The following is a 15,810-nucleotide window of genomic DNA, read 5'->3' on the forward strand; positions in this document are numbered from 1 at the left end:
ACTATGGTGTAAAAGGCGAAGTCAAAAGGACTGTTGTATGCTTATTTGGTGGCTCAGCACATCCCGTTGTTAGAAGATAGCAGTGTCACCTATGGCAGCTTCAAAGACCCCAGCAGTGAGCTATATCCTGACACAAGTTAGTTTTTTGGACACCTGAATAGACTTTTTGGAGCCATTCACAACTTGACATCCTTGAAGACAAAGGGAGCATTTGAAGGCTGCCTATACAGGTATATAGAAATATGAACTTCAAAAAAAAGTCTTCATATTTCATATTTTGGGAAATCTGTGTAAATCTGAGCAGCAGGAATCACACCAGGGTTGGGAATTGTACTTACAAGCAGTACCCAGGAACAGCTATAATCACATGAATTTGGGAAAGTGATGTTCCATTGTTATAATTCCATCATGTTTGGTATTTAAATGTGTGGGAGATTATGAATGGCTTATTGAAGGGGGAGTTATGCCTCTGGGATATATTTGTGAAGAGTTACCAGGTCAAAACTTTTGAAATATTTGTGAGCAAACTATAGTGACACCCAGGGGACATTCCTGCCCCCCTATTAGCATCAACACTGCCCCTGTGAAGGCCATTCCATTTCATTTTGCTTAAAAAACCTGTGTTGTGAAGGGGCAAGTTATGAGTCCTTTGGGAAATCAATTATTATTACTAAGCTTTACGCCAATTTCCCTTGGCCAGAATATGCCACTTATCTGTAAGTTATACTCTGAATTGAATCCCTTTATTTTAAACTGATTTGCTTGTTATGTATGTCATGCCATCTTAGTTGTTTTAATAGCCTGTAAGCATTGTACATTTTGTATATTAAATCTAAAAATCTAATAGTTCATGTCCTTATTGCTCTAAACAAATTCATTGCCTGTGTAGAAGAGATAAGATTGCTTGACCATGCAAAAACCTTTCATTGCTGAGGTGTGAATTGGGAATACATTTGTATACCAAGCCTAGTGTGTGCCTGCATGTACATTTATGTCATAGAGCCTTGAGGAGTTATGGATTAACTCTTTGATTACTGATGTGTTCCTTGCAACTGTGTGTAACAAGGAGTGCTCATTGCGGGCCAGTGTGGGACAGGATATTGTGGTCCTATTGCCCTTAATTAATAGGTGGAGGCAAGACCGAAGTGGGTGTGGTTGTGTGAGCGCTGTTTGGGGGCGATTTAGCAAATGTGTAACCTGTGCGATAGGTGAGAAGAAGACTGAGTGATGGGATCATGTGTATCCCCATGCCATAAACACTTCCAAGTCACGAGTGCGCAAAGTGCGGTTTGTGACTGGTAAAGGTAGTTAATTAACTTAATTGACAAAATAGAGGTGATACATTGTCTGAGTGTGTGAATATATGATAAGATATTAATCAGGGAGTAGTCAGAGCAGGGCTTATCCCTGACATAGACTGTAAACTCCAATGGGGCAGAGACTGATGTGAGTGAGTTCTCTGTACAGCGCTACGGAATTAGTGGTGCTATATAAATAGCTGCTGCTGCTGCTGATGATAATGAATAATATGACTAATATGACATAATATAATATAACTAATAGTTAGTTATAATAGTTAGTTATAATAAAACTAATATGACATATTGATCTCTGAACAGGACAGACGTGTCCTGCCTGCTCTCCTGCTCTCCGTAGGAGCCCAGCTTGGAACCCCCTGGGCACGCATTCCTACACGGTGATGCCTGCCTCCTCTACCACTGTGCTCTACCACTAATGGCCAGTGAACTCTGCCTCCTTACCTTGGGGTATTTCCCGCTAATCCTCTGCAGCTGTCTCTATGCCAGGCCGCGGCTTCGGCCTCACTATCCGGCCTCCTTGTGCTCCTACCTGATGCTGGTCCTCCTGCAGCCACGCTGCTGACTCCTGCTGCTCCCCTTCCTGCTCTGCTCGTCCGTTCATCGCCTGCCATGTGGACCACCATGACCGCTGCTTCCGCTGTCCTGTGGATCTAGGCTGCTGTGTCGTCTCCAGTCTTCCGGCTGCTGCTCCTCCAATTCCTGTGGCTGCTCTGCTCCTGCTCCTCCAGACCGACGCTGCTGTTCTCCTCCAGCTGATCCTCTCCATGACTCCTGCTGCTCCAGGGGGAACATGGCAAGAGGGGTTAAAAAATGAGGGGGGTCATGGCACAGTGGGGTTAAAAAACAAGCAGCATGGCACAGTGGGGTTAAAAAACAGGGGGAGCATGTTACAGTGGGGTTAAAAAACAGGGGGCAGTATGGCACAGAGGGGTTAAAAAACAGGGGGGCATGGCACAGTGGGGTTAAAAAACGGGGCAGCATGGCACAGTGGGGTTAAAAAACAGGGGGGCAGCATGGCACAGTGGGGTTAAAAAGGGGGGAGGCATGGCACAGTGGGATTGAAAAAGGGGGAGAGCAGCATAGTATAGTGTGATGAAGGGGAGCCAGGTGAAGGGGGCAAAAGCAGCATGGAAGGCGCAGTGTGATCATAAGGCATGGCGATGATGAAGGGGCACATTATTGTAATGTTGGAGCTGGAGGAAGGCCTAATTATTAATTGTGGGTGGTATTGATTTAATGCCAGGGTTGTTTGGAATTATCTAAATGTAGCCATTTTTTTCCAAATAGGGCCCCCAGCATTCCAGGATCCAGACAAGCCGCAACTAAAGAAACATGCAGCCACAGGTAGTGAAAGTGAGAAGAACAGGTAGGAGAGAGCAGGACAGTATGTGAAATGTTGTGATTCTAGTAGGGACAATGGCAATTTTTGGTGAGTGTTCTGCCCAATGAAAGGTGCAGGCCAAGACTCTCTTGTGTACACACTGCATTGTTTCTATACTACACTGTGGTGCTAGATGTCCTGAAAGTCAGGAGTGCTTGGACATATGTGACGCTCCGGCGAATTCAGAGCCTAGTGATTTTGATGTGTTAGCAACGCCCCAACGGCGCATTTGCCACGCCCCCAAATGTATGACCACACCACCGAAAAAGGTGGTGCAATTTTTTTTAGCATACTCGACTATAAGGGGGGCCCCATGAATTTGTTGTACCGGGGCAGCCCTGGTGGTGATACAATGCAGACTCCAATACTATACTTACCACTCCTGAGTATTGTAAAACCATTTCTGGACTACTACCATAACACACACTTTTTACTGTTCACTCCATCCTTGATCCCTAACAAACAGGCTTTCGTTCTATCCACTCCAATAAGGCTGCCATCAACAAGGTGACTAATGATCTACTCTTGGCTAAGTTGAAGGGCCACTTCTTCCTGCTTTTGCTCCTTGATTTCTCTGCCACTTTTGACACAGTTGACCATCCTCTCCTCCTTGATACCATTCACTCCCTTAGCCTTCGTGGCACTGTCCTTTCCTGGTTTATCTCTTACCTCTCTGATCATTCTTTCAGTGCTCCCCTCCTGTTCCTCTATCTGTTGGCCCAATACTTTTCTCTCTCTATACCTCCTCTCTTGGTCAACCCATCCGCTCCTTTAACCTTAAATAACACCTCTATGCTGATGACACTCTTATCTACCTTTCCTCCCCTGATCTCTCTCTCTCCCGGGGCAGGCTGGGCTGGGGGGCAGGGGAGCATCTGCCCGCCGGGCTGGTCCCATAGTGTGCTAACTTAAGCTGGGTCCCTGGGCCACCAGCATTTTTTCCCATTAAAATAAGCTGCAGAATCAAGTCTTGCCCCCTGGGCCAAAATTTGCCAGCCCTCCCCTGCTCTCTCCCTCCTCTCCCATGTGTCTGAATGCCTCTCTGCCAACTCCACCTGGTTGGCTGTAATCTACCTCAAGCTCAACAGTGAGCTGGTCATCTTTCCACCACCTAGCATCACATTCTCTTTTCTGATCTCCCTTAAGGCTGATGGTGACGCCCTCTCCCCTTTTTCCCATGCACGCTCCGTGGGACTCATCACTGACTTCGCCCTCAAGTTCACTCCCCTTATCCAGCCCCTTGCCCAATTCTGTCACATCTGTCTTTGCAACACTGTGTAGATTCACATTTTCCTCTCCATGGATCCCACTAAGACCAGCATCCATGCTCTTGTCCTCACCCACATTGTTTATTGCAGTCTTCTCCTCTCTGGCTTGCCTGACAAATGTTTGTCTCCCCTAAAATCTGTGCTGAATGCGGCACTGCAATTAATCTTCCTCTCCCGCTGTTCCTCTTCTGCTAGGCCTCTCTATAAAATTCTCCATTGGCTCCCCATTCCCTCTAGAATACAATTCTAGTTGCATATCCTTACTTATAAATTCAATGTCTCTCCTTCCTACATCTCCAACCTTATCAAGAAGTACTCTCCTACATTTTCTCAATGACTGTAGCCTCTCCTCACATATCGCCACCTTACACTCCTGCTCCCCATATTTGGAACTCCATCTCCTGTCCAATCAGACTCGCCTTCAACCTCAAATATTTCAAACTCTTCCTCAAAACTCACCTTTTCACACTTGCTTACCCGGTCCCATCCTAAGATAATTCTCTACTCATACTCCACCTGCCCATTTCACTCCACCTCTGCCTCCATTTACTACCCTAATCCTCTTAATGTCAACTGTCACAAGTTTGACCCTCTCTACCTTCTATGCCCTTCTGCTCCACGGGAGGTTTCTGTCCTCCCTGAGCTCGCCTCTTTGTAATGTTTCCTTTGTTCTAGTTGTATCTTTTTATGTAATTGCTTTCTCTGTAGTCTCTTGTACTGATTTTTACTGATTCTATTGTTTCTCTTATCCCTTACTTATCTTTACTTTTTTCTGTTTATTTTTTGTTGCTGCACTGTGGATTATGTTGCAACATCTAAATAAAGATGATGATGATGATGATGATGATTATGTTATGCACTGGAGATTAAGTATCAGGTATCTGTCATTCCCTCATCTCAGAGATCTTTGGAACCAAATCTCCAACAACTGTAGGTGGGACCCAGAAAAACAGCCCTGAGCATTACTCTCTTGTTCAACTTCAGTTTGCTGATATTATTAATGAACCAACTAAACTTGTAATAGTTATTATTGTAGTAAATGTTATCTTTTTGTGTCATGGTTCAAACTGAGGGAAAAGGATTTCTGATTGTCAGTCAGGATTGGTACTGGGAGAGTCAAGACATGGACTTTGCTGCCTGGAGCCTGCAGGTTGCGTCCCTCTATCTGCCCCCTTATATGACTACGTGGAGAATGATGTCAGGAGGGAGGCTCCAAATCAGTAGGCAAAAGCAGAGTCAGGAATATGCCGAAGATCGTGGTCATATGTACAGGTTCCAAACAAAAAGCAAGCTGGAGTCTGGGTCACAGGCACAGGTTCCAATCTAAAGACAAGCTGGAGTCTGGGTCACAGACACAGGTTCCAATCTAAAGACAAGCTGGAGTCTGGGTCACAGGCACAGGTTCCAATCTAAAGACAAGCTGGAGTCTGGGTCACAGGCACAGGTTCCAATCTAAAGACAAGCTGGAGTCTGGGTCACAGGCACAGGTTCCAATCTAAAGACAAGCTGGAGTCTGGGTCACAGACACAGGTTCAAAACAAAAGGGAAAAGAAAATCAATACACAGTAATGAGTGAACTGCAGCAAACAGCAGGGAACACTAGAGCAGGTAAGACCTGACACCCTGGAAGTGAATACTGCACAGAGAGAGGTTTAAATAGCTGAGAGTGTTTGTCACGTCAGGAATCACATGATTAAACTAGGAAGTGTTGTCAAAGATCACATGAGCAAAGAAAACCCATACAAATGTGCCAACTCCACCCATTTATCCGATTTTAATTAGTCTACTAAATTAAATGTAGTTTTTGTACTGCGCTGCAAAACGAGGTGCTCCTGTGTACACTCTCACCCTGTGTAATTAAGATATGAAGGCATAATTAAATATTAAACAACTAATAAATTATCATATATAACTAAGTAATCTTTCCAAGGTGTAATACTGTTGATGATCTTTCCCTTTTACTAAATGACTCTCCCTACTAGTTCTGCATGTGTCACAGTGACACATGCAGTCTGTACACATGACTCAGGTTTTGTTCCAGGCAGTGACAGACTACACTGCCTTCCAATATATCTGGTATCTGAAGATACAGGAGGTCTTGGTACTGAGTGAGTGCTTACATATCCTGCCATGCAGCGATACACTGAGAGTCTAATTAATGGCTGCTTACAGCAGAATAAAGTAAACTGTGTCTCTCCGGACTTTATTTAGTTTCCGTTCTCATCATGCCAGTTGTGTGGTTCCAGAACAGACAGACAGCCATGGGTTACTTAAAACTTGTCTTAACACCATGACACATTGTTCAAAGTTTTCCAGAAACCCACAATGTGATATATTTGACCATAACAACCAGCTCTATTGGGTATTAGGAGGTACCTGGTAAGACTAGTGTGCCTCCCCAGTGCCAGAATAATTTAAGGACTATCTCATCTAGGTTTGTACTGAAAAAAAAACCAGTGCAGGACATTTATGAAAAAGTCTAACATTTTACCAAAAAAGTTTATACTGAGAATAAATTACAAATATATTCGATGGTGGAAATGGGTATGGTTTAAATGTAACTTTTTGTTCTATATTTATAGCACAAACTAATAAAACTTTTAAAAATATATGTCAAATGCACATTAAAAACAGCTCAAATTAGTAATAAATTAAGGATTAATTTAAACAGAAATCACATGATTAGATTTTTAGTATTTAATACATATTTGCAATTTACTTATAAGATATGTGAAGTTTTAAATATGTGTATTTATTTGTCTCTGTTTTACAGTGTTGCAACATTGTAGTTACAATGTTACTATAATCCTATATTTTATGTCCTGCCTTTATACAAAAGATTCAAACATCTGTCAAATTCCAAAGCAACATCACAGCAAGTAAAGCTATAACCTGTCCAAAAATAAATACCTGGTCATATCCAGGAAATGATCTGTGCAACGGCACAATGATGACTCTGCAAACTCACATATGAAATGTTATCATTGAGGACATATGAGGTTTCATTGCATATTTAAGTAAAGCGTAGAAAGCATAGGTGAACATGGAAGTATAATCCACCCTTGTTAGTACATGTGAAACCAGCAATATACAGCTGTTAAAAATGGGTCTCAATTATCATATATAAGATAGAGGAACCATGTGTGAAACTGCGTATATTCAATATTACATAAATGGGTGAAATATGTAGATTGGTATGTTGCGGACAGTATAGCACATTGATAAAAATTTAGAAAATACATCAGTATAATAGCATAGTTTGTGGCATTAGAACAGAATTTAAAAGGCTGCTCTTGTAAATCGTAATATCAGAGAGACTGCTTATATATAATTTTCCCTGACCTAAGTGTACCACCATCATAGGCTAACAATTACAATTGTAAAGAATAGAATGCTTGCTCTCATCTCTCTTGCAGAAAGGGTTAAGACTTTGTCTCAAGGTACATCCCATAATCCTAGTAATATCCATCCTCCCACCCTCCCTTGATCACATCCCATGTTACTACGGCAACTGCAACCCTAATGAGCAGCATCATCTGTGTTGATGTCACAGCATCATACAGCAGGTCACAGTAACAGTAGCTCTCCGCCCAGAGCCTCAGACGCAGGGTGCGCAGTCCGAGAGGAGGTGAGTGTTCCCCCAGACTCTTGGTTGGCCTTTCTGAGGATGCTGCCGAGGACAGCGCCTTCTCTGAGCATCTCAATGGAGCTCTGAGACTTGGTACCCACACTTATAGCCTGGGGAGGAGAAGAGAGGAATGGATGGTGCAGACACACAAGGCCGTTATATGCAGACTGGGAGACAAAGGCCTCACAATGAAAATATAGACAAGCATTCACATACAGTGTCTGTACATCTACATAAAGAAATGCCCAAGAAAACAAATGTATTTAAATATTTACTGATATGAGTTCACAGATAGATGAACACATGCTGCAATTGTAAGCTCGACAACAACATTCCTAACAGCATTAAAAAAAATCATGTATAGTGTACAGGTGCCACAATGTAATATAAAAGAATACACACATATATATATATATATATATATATATATATATATATATATATATATATATATATATATATGTATATATATATATATATGTAATGCAAAGACATTACTACTATAATAGCAGTGGGTGCAGCTATTAGGGAGAAGTATATTAGTTTTATAGAGGTATAAATCCCACTCCATTACACAGCAGAGTATATACATTTTTAATACTTTAGTGCAAAAGCTTTGCTACATGTGTTTTCTTATACGGTTATGTTATACATTATATTATATGTGCATCTACCTGCAGAAACTATTGTACTTCATAGTTACTTACCCATACAAATTTGATTGTTTTTCTAATAAGAAACAGTCTTACACATGATGTGGTTTTTATGTACCATCGAGTGTCTTTTTTAGTGTCTTACTTACAAAATTGTTGTCATACCATTTATATAAATATATGAAATATTTCTGCATAATAACTTTGATTGAAAAAGTGTGTGATAATATTAGGAAGAAGCTGGTGCGTTTCTTTTTAGATTTAGTTGTTTATGTACCCTGGTTTTTGTTAATATCACGTTGTTTTGCAAATCATTTTGGTCCCTGCCACACCAACCAAACCTTTGCATATTTAGTATATTGTGTTATTGCTTTTTAAGTCTTTTGTCCTTTTGATGTAGTGTTTAATAATTTGCTGTGTATTATAGTCATGCTGCACTTGCAGATTTATCATTGTAACACATTTTCAGGCCCTGTAATGCAGGCTGCTGGAGCCTGCTTTGCAGTGCATTGTGGTCTTTGTAGTCCTGTTGGCTTTAGGGCGTTCCCCATAGAACTGTCTGAAAGGACAGGATCATTTTGGTTTACACAGAATATTGATTTTTCCCTTGCTGCACCCTCCCCACGCTGTGCCAGGGTGTGGAAATGCTTCTTTATACAGATAAATGTAAAGAATAGGATCCCTCCCATGTGGGTTTCTGCTCTCTATTTTCCAGATGTATTCAGCATCTCTAAGCTTACTTAGTAACCCTTTGGTTACTGAAAAGTTGTGGCTGCAACTATATAGGGTGTTTTGTGGGATAATACTTAATGTTGTTATACAACCAACAAATGTTTTATAACTATCCAGACATGTGGATAAGACATAAAGGGTTAATGTGGACCTCCCACCTACACAGTTTAGGCTACCCCTCCTGAGTAGAATGTAGAATAGTACTTAGTGACCTTGGGGACATTAATTGCTGCCAGACTTTGTGTGCTGCCCCAGGCCACAAACCTTTACGTTGTTTATTTATAAGTGTGTACAGATTTCATGCATGTGACAGACGGAAGTGAGGGGCCGCAGGAGTAAAACAGGATTGAATGTAAGGAAATGGTGAATATTTAAGGATTCAATTAACAAATGAGGCACCACAGGGGCACTCAGCAGAATTCTTTTTCTGAAGATAACATAGCTGGTCAGTCAAGCTCTCTAATATTATAACACATGTTGACAGATGGTAGGTGGCAATGGTAGAGAGTAATATTTCATGACGTAAGAGGCACTGTTTAAACATATTGCTATTATTATCTTTTACTTTAATGTCGCCACAAAATTCTGCAGTGCCGTACAGGAGGGAAGTGGAGCATAGTACATAAAACATACAGGTCCATAAAGCAACATATAGGACAGCAAATGGCAAATGCAGAACATTCAAGAAGCATCAATGCAATATGAATTAAGAAAGAAAGGATAGACATAATAGGCCATGTACAGCACAAACATAAAGTATAGTACAGAACATGTAAGGCATATTGCAAGAACGCACGTGTGGATGAGATAGGAGTGAAAAGAAGGCAGGAGAGGAGGCCCTGCTCCTTTGCTAGCACAGATAATAAAAGTGCCACTGTATATATTGTTGCCAAACTATCATTGATTTCTTGGGATAGCTGAGCTAATAAACTAATAAACTACACAGTTTACCCTTGTCCTATATGACAGGCAGCCTGGTGGCACAGTGGTTAGCATTGCTGTCTCACAGCGCTGGAGTCATGAGTTCAATTCCAACAAGGGCCCTGTCAGTTTGTATTTTCTAACTGTTTGCATAGGTTTTCTCCAGGTGCTCCCACAGTCCAAAAACATATTGGTAGGTTAATTGGCCATATGTACCCGGACTAGTTTGTCTGAGGTGTAAGGAATTTAGAATGTAAGTCCCAATTCTCTGTACAGTGCTGTGTAATATGATTGGTGCTATAATAATCATAATAATATTCAGTTCTGATTTCCTTTTGTGTGAATGGTTGCACAACAGTTGGACAGAATCACTCATCAAGTACAAGATCATTATATAACATAATTCTCAGTATCTTTTTTTTTATTTGGAGGAATGTTTAATTGCACAGTGTTACTCCTTGTGCTCTGACTGATTGATTATTATTATAATTTATTTATAAGGCGCAACAAAGGATCCACATTGCCATACAATGTAGGTTATAGCACACTACAAAATCAAATAACAAACAACAACGAGTTAGATAGTAGGAGAGAACAACTACATATTAAACAATGAGCAGTCAGCAAAACGTTGCAGCATACTAATGGGTAAAGCCTGTGCCCATTAGTGTAGGTGTGAAGTACCGTGCTGAAGACCTGAAGGCTGAGAATTAGAGACAGGTGCTTGCCATGGGTACAGAAGTAAATAAGATGGTTTAGGCAAGAAAATATGAGGGAAGAGGGCGCTGAATACAATCTACGGGGAGGGGCAAACACAAAGAGGGTAACACTGAGCGGGGGGTTAAGTCTGGGGGGCAGAGGGAGGTGAGTTAGGAGGAGAACTGGTAGGCTTTTTAGGTCATGTTTGAAGCCTTGGAGACTAGTGTATAGTCTGAGCACTAATTGATGTTATTTTCCATGTCTGGGTGTTTGGCTTGTGAGTGGTCAGTTACACAGCATCACTTCTTTAATAACATTGTATTTATGAATAGATCATAAACAGTTACAAAGAACAGTGCATGAGGCAGTAGGAGGCACTATAGAAAGTTAGCATCTATCTTTCATCATCATCACCATTTATCTTTGCCATTAATCTTCTTAGATCTTGACCTTTTTAATGGTCATCCTGATGCTTCATTTGTAATTTGTTTATTAAGCAGTATCTGTTTTACCCTTAAAGTGTCCTCCTCATACCCCCTCACCATTGGTGGAAATATATAACCTGACGATTTGGGCAGTGTATTACAATGATTACTCCAAGGATTTATATTAAAGTAATTATCAGCATCTATTGTAAGGGAAATTGTGACATTTATTTAATAACCTATAACCGGGGTTGGTTAATTAGAGCTGTATCACCCATTATGCAACCTAAGCTCCCACCTACAACCCTGTGTGTACTAACATGGTCCGGATTACCTTAACCTGTTTTTAGGTTTTATTTTTTTGGGGTTCACTGAAGACCCTGGATTAACCTTTCCTGTCGGTCCAGAATTTCTTTTATTCCTCCAGCTCATGTGGTTTTTTATTGCTTGCAAACATCATCATGACGCAGGCTCCTCTGCTCTGCCTCTAGCAATACTTTAGCCGGTAGCGGCAGGACATCTAGCTACTATGTGCTAGTGACATCTGACCTATGAAGGTTGTGTGGGTGCTGGACTCATAATTGAAGAAATGTTCCAACATGGACAAAACTAATAGTAAATACCTGCTTTGCTGTATCTTATGTTCATGCTTAGTCTTCAGTGTTTTTTCTCACTGTTCTGTCTGGAAAAATGTCAAAAGTGTTTTTTTTTTATTTACAATCTTCTGGGTCTATATTGCGGGAAAAGTCTGGAGAAGTAGCTCCATCATCATTAACTAACCGTTTATGTTTAATCACTTTTGTGGTACTATGAATAACAGTTTAGTTGCTGTTGGAACATGTTTCTTATTTTCTTCGCTCTGCCTCTCACTTCTAAATACCCCTTTCTCTCCATTCTTGCTCCCTATCACACCGTTTTATGTGACTTTTGGTCTTCTATTTGGCTAGAAGAGATAAATATAATTTAATTCCGGCAATCATCTTATTTTAAATTGATAGAAATTGTATTTTTCTTCTTGTACACTGTCTCAAATAGAGAATGTCTTCAAGTTGTTTTTGGGGTCCATGAGATTAAACATTTCTATGAAAAATATTTACCATCTTATTTTTCATACCAAAATTAATTTTATTTAAAGCTAGGGTCTGTTTTCCTTTATCAGATGTCATGAGATTTAAAGATTAAACTTTGTCTATAATTTGTGATTGCTATAGGGTGCTAACTAGACCCTCCCTGGAGCTCCGTTGGCAGCCCCATGTAGCCTTTTCTTCCTCTGTGGTTCACAGCCCTGGCCAAAGAATGGGGCTCTGGGAAGCTGTGAAAGGGGTTGTGCATGATGACCAATCAGAAACTGCAATTGTGGGCATTGCTGCATTTGATTGGTCTTACCGCTCAAAACCTGCCTTCCACATCCATTTTAAAATGGTGAACAAAAATGTTCACCACTTTAGATAGTAATGTAGATTTAAAGTCACATTGTGCCACAGTTAAAGTAAATATAAAATACTATTTACATACAAGACATGTTAGTATAATAACATATAACTATATATGTAAACTTTTTTCAGACCTTTTGTAGATGTATGATATAGAGAAAAGGGAGATGCTTTGTGTAATAACACTATAACAATGCTAAATTAGTATGTAAAAGTAATACACACACAGGGGCATATTCAATTCTTGGCGGAAACAGCGAAAATCTCGCGGTCCGCGCACGATTACCGTTATTACGGTAATCGTGCGCGGAAAAACAGTTCATACGATAATTTACTCGCTGGATTTCAGCTCGCAGCTCCCTGAGCCGCGAGCTGAAATCCAGCTACATATTACCGTATTAACTGTACTAGTTTTTCCGCGGCGCGGAAAAAGAACAATTGAATATGCCCCACAGAGTTTAAAAAACCTCATATTGGAACCCCAAATACTTAATATACTTTTGGCAATAATAACAATAGTAATCTGGGGCCTGATTCATTAAGGATCTTAACTTAAGAAACTTCTCATTTCAGTCTCCTGAACAAAGCCATGTTACAATGCAAGGGGTGCAAATTAGTATTCTGTTTTGCACATAAGTTAAATACTGACTGGTTTTTTTTTTACATTTTTTTGTTATTAGTATGTCTTTAGTGTCTAACGTGTGCTCCTGCATTCTTGTCCTACATTTGAAGAAACAAATCTCACTTGTCACAAAAAAAGGACAAAAGACACATCTTCAATTATAAATATGTTACATCTATATATTTTTTCACTTGTTTCCAGCGCAGTCGTTTTCATAAATATCCTCTGAATAATTGAGTAAACTACATTAATTATGCATATTACTATCAAATGGCTAAAAATTAATCTTTACATAGCTCAGCTGGTGTTCAGCATTAGCTAATACAGCTTGTGGAACTACAAGCCTTCACAAAATCACATTTTAGTATGATTAACTCGGAAGGGTCGCAGGTAGCCAGCCCAACTTTAGCTGAGGACTGCCAAGTTTGACTGTAAATGATGTACTAGTTTTTGTAGTAGACATTTTGCAAATGAATGTACAAAGAAATAAGGCTCTGTTAAAAACTACACATAGACGGGCCTGATTCATCAACGCACGTATCTGCCGGTTTTGAGCATACCATAGGCAACATTACTCTGCGCAGGTCCAGAACCGGAGTAATACATCGTGAATGCATGCCCTGTCTGCTAAGTCTTCGAACACAAAGGACGCATACCGCAGACTACAATTTCTGGGAGTTAATGGGGCAGTAGAGGGACGTTTTGCCATAGTCAATTTACAATAGGGGTTTGCCAAATTCAAGCACACTCAGCCAAGTCCGAATCAAGCTATTAAGTATCTCTAAGTTACACATTTTTCTGCCATATCTCTTGCTCCAGCTAAAGGGCTAGTCTAAGTCCTGTTCGGTAGGGATGACAGTCTCGTGTGCATGCTATAACATGTGTTTGCAATCACGAGCAAATGTAAAAATGTATTTTATATTCAGTAGACATTAACGACATTAATAAAATGTATTTCATGGGGAAAAATAACAAACAACACTTTTTTAAAAAAACTTTTATCGCTAATGCCTATAATACTAACAGGTGGTATTAATTCAATATTGATTTCTTTAACTGAGCTTTATTTTGCAAATTTAAAATTCACATAGTTATAGGACGTATCCTGCAGTGTCTTGTATGGTAGAGCACAGCAGACCTGCCCCCAATTTCATCAGCGCACGTATCTTGAGATCCGTACCTTGATGAATATGGGAGTACGCAAAGCCTACATACGTGTGTTTAATACTAAACACAGGTTGATGAATTAGACCCACACATGCTTTTCTTATCATAGAACAATAGAGGAGATATAAATAAATGTCTTTTTCCACCTGTCTTCCCTTAATTCTTCCCTGATTTACTATTTAGTTGAAGCTGGGATTGCATGTCACACTTTACTGATGCATGACAGTCTAACACAGGTAGGGATTCCAAATGCCATATAAATGGATGGGAAAAAGGCAACTGTGATGCTTATTGCACAGTACACTAAGTAGTATGAGTCAAGCTTTGTCTTTAATTATGCTTATATTATATTTTACTTTAAGCTGTTAGTTATAAATAACACATTTGTGATTTATTAGTTATGAGTTTTAAAGATAATGTACACTTGAGCTATGTCAACAACTTATGGAAATGGGAAGGTCTACAAGGATTAGTAGGGAGTGAGATGTATAATTTATGTAATAAAACAATTATATTGTTGTAGACAAAAAGTAACTAAGTAACGTAACTGCAGCAAAGATTTTTAGTGATAGCTCTTATTGAATAGATTTACAGACAGCTAAAACTATATATATTGAAGCATTCCCCTATATTAAAAGATAATATGATTTGAAATATATATGGGAAAGATGTACATTACAATATTCACATATCTTTGGTGCTTTGTTTTACAAGTGTAACTAGATTTTCCAAATTATTGACAACAAAATGATCATTCTTATGACATACCTAATGAGTACTACTAAGTAATTAAGAAATAGGGGTAGAGATAGGGGTAGGTTGAATTTGGCTGCGGGTGTATAGGGAAAGATTAAAGTGGACTCAAGACAACAGGGTTGTCAGACAAAACTCCTTCCACAAACAACCTGTTTAAAGAGAGAATTTTTGGGGCAAAACATATGACAGCCTTTATCTGTAACATTTAAGATAGCCGGCTTCTAATATTACATATTTAATTATTAGATTAAAAATTGTGGCTGTGGTGACGATACCAATTTGGTTGGCGCAACAGATGTTTTTGTGCAGATCAAACGTATCAGGCTAAGTGAGCGATGTGAAGCACTCAACATTTTCCGGAAATTATGGGCAGGTGACAACAATGCAGAGTGTGAATATATATTACCTATATATAATGTATTATATTTATGATATTCCTTTACATTCATTTATTGATCAAAATGAGCCAATATTAGATTTCATTGTCAGATAAAGTATGTGACCTTATGCTTTCAGTAACTGGTGTGACCCCCTTGAGCAGCAATGACTTCAATCAAACATTTACAGTAATTGTTGATCGCATCCACACATTGGCTTAGAGGAATTTTTCCCATTCCTCCTACAAAACTGCTTTAACTCATGAATGATGATGGGCTGTATTACATGAACACCACAACATTCCAATTGGATTAAGGTCTGGGCTTTGACTCGGCCATTCTAAAACGCTAAATTTCTCCTGCTTCAACCATTTTTTGTAGACTGACTTGTGTGTTTAGGGTTGTTGTCTTGCTGGAAGACCCAACTTC

The 15,810-nt window shown here is 39.8% G+C and overlaps 1 protein-coding gene across 1 annotated transcript in view; it reads left to right on the forward strand.

Annotated features, from left to right (window-relative positions):
- The first annotated feature begins 7,513 nt into the window (after positions 1-7,513).
- AKAP6 (A-kinase anchoring protein 6) overlaps positions 7,514-15,810 on the forward strand; it is a 165,619-nt gene continuing 157,322 nt past the window's right edge. The window contains exon 1 of the mRNA XM_075192675.1: positions 7,514-7,596. The gene's annotated coding sequence lies outside the window, so the exon portion shown is untranslated. The remainder of the gene's footprint in view (positions 7,597-15,810) is intronic.

The sequence above is a fragment of the Mixophyes fleayi genome, chromosome 12 (assembly GCF_038048845.1).
Source record: "Mixophyes fleayi isolate aMixFle1 chromosome 12, aMixFle1.hap1, whole genome shotgun sequence".
NCBI lineage: Eukaryota > Metazoa > Chordata > Amphibia > Anura > Limnodynastidae > Mixophyes > Mixophyes fleayi.